The sequence below is a fragment of the Lissotriton helveticus genome, chromosome 1_1, assembly GCF_964261635.1.
Source record: "Lissotriton helveticus chromosome 1_1, aLisHel1.1, whole genome shotgun sequence".
Taxonomy (NCBI): domain Eukaryota; kingdom Metazoa; phylum Chordata; class Amphibia; order Caudata; family Salamandridae; genus Lissotriton; species Lissotriton helveticus.
Window position 1 is genome coordinate 164418130 of NC_136057.1, and position 1879 is coordinate 164420008.

Genomic DNA, 1879 nt, shown 5'->3' on the forward strand with positions numbered 1-1879 from the left:
TCGGAACCGCCGGACCTATCGGAGGTCAGACTGTGGAAAAAAACTCGGAGAAAAAGGACCATCGGGAAGGGGCTGAGAGGCAGGTGCATTCCCGGGCCCCTGGGGGCCCCGGCGGGCGGGCCCGGGTGCTGCCTGGCCCCGTCTCAGCATGGCCAGACCTCACGGGGGCCTGCCTGAGCAAACTCGGAGGAAAAGGCCCATCGGCAAGGGGGCTAAGCAGCAGGTGCGTACCCAGGCCCCTGGGGGCCCCGGCGGGAGGGCCCGGGTCCTGCCTTCCCCTGATTCAGAATCGCCAGACCACACGGAGGTCTGACTGACCCTCTCCCTAGTAATCCGGAGGAAAATTACCCCCCTTTCTTGTAATCCGTGCACTAGAGGTGACAGAGGGGACCCAAGGCGCGAAAGTACCCGACCTCCTGGAGCCCTCGCTGGGATCCGGGAGGCAAATGGCACCTCATCGGGACTTCCAGGGAAGTTCGGCCATCTGGTCGCCCCCATTGGAAAGCATTGCGGGCGACCAGATGGCCGAGGCGATCCGGGAGACCAGATGGCCGAGGGGATCCTGGAGACCAGATGGCCGAGGGGATCCGGGAGACCAGATGGCCGAGGGGATCCGGGCGACCAGATGGCCGGGCACGAAAGGGACGCCATCCGGTCGCCCCGTGCCCCCACGAAGGAGGGAGCGGGCGCCCGGGGCATGGCGGGCCGGAGGCCCGGGGCCCCAGCCGGGCCACAGCCATGGAGGCTGCCAGGGGCCGGCGGGCCCTCCGACCCGGGGCCCGCTTACACCTTGACAAGCAGGGGAGGCCTGCAAGGGACCGACGGACCCCTGTCCTGGGCCCTGGGTGGAGCGGCAGCCCGGGGGACCGGGCCCAGGGCCGGAGCGCCCGACCCGGGGCCCCGACCGGGCCCCTGGACCCAGCCGGGGCTCCCAGGCCCGGAGGCACAGGGGAAGCCTCCCCGGGCCCGCCGGACCCCGTCCCGGGCACCCTGCCCCGCGGCAGGACCCAGGACGGAGCCCGGGGTGGGGAGGCCAGCCTCCCCGGGGCCCTCAGGGGCCCCGGATGGAGCTCCTGAACACAGACAAGCAAGGGGAGGCTCCCCGGGCACATCGGAACCCCTTTCCGGGCCCTTGGCAGTGCGGCAGGCTGGGAGACAGGGCCCAGGGCCTGAGCACCCGACCCGGGGCCCGCCCGGGCCCCTGGACCCAGCCGGGGCTCCCAAGCCCGGAGGCGCATGGGACGCCTCCCCGGTCCCTCCGGACCCCGTCCCGGGCACCCTGCCACGCAGCAGGACCAAGGACAGAGCCCGGGGTGGGGAGGCCGCCCTCCCCGGGCCCTCAGGGGCCCTAGCCACTGCTCCTGAACCCAGCCAAGCAAGGGGAGGCTCCCCGGGCACACCGGAACCCCTTCCCGGGCCCTTGGCAGTGCGGCAGGCTGGGAGACAGGGCCCAGGGCCGGAGAAACCAACCCGGGGCCCGGCCGGGCCCCTGGACGCAGCCGGGGCTCCCAAGCCCGGAGGTGCATGGGACGCCTCCCCGGTCCCTCCGGACCCCGTCCCGGGCACCCTGCCACGCAGCAGGACCAAGGACAGAGCCCGGGGTGGGGAGGCCGCCCTCCCCGGGCCCTCAGGGGCCCTAGCCACTGCTCCTGAACCCAGCCAAGCAAGGGGAGGCTCCCCGGGCACATCGGAACCCCTTCCCGGGCCCTTGGCAGTGCGGCACGCTGGGAGACAGGGCCCAGGGCCGGAGAAACCGACCCGGGGCCCGGCCGGGCCCCTGGACGCAGCCGGGGCTCCCAAGCCCGGAGGTGCATGGGACGCCTCCCCGGTCCCTCCGGACCCCGTCCCGGGCACCCTGCCACGCAGCAGGACCAAGGAC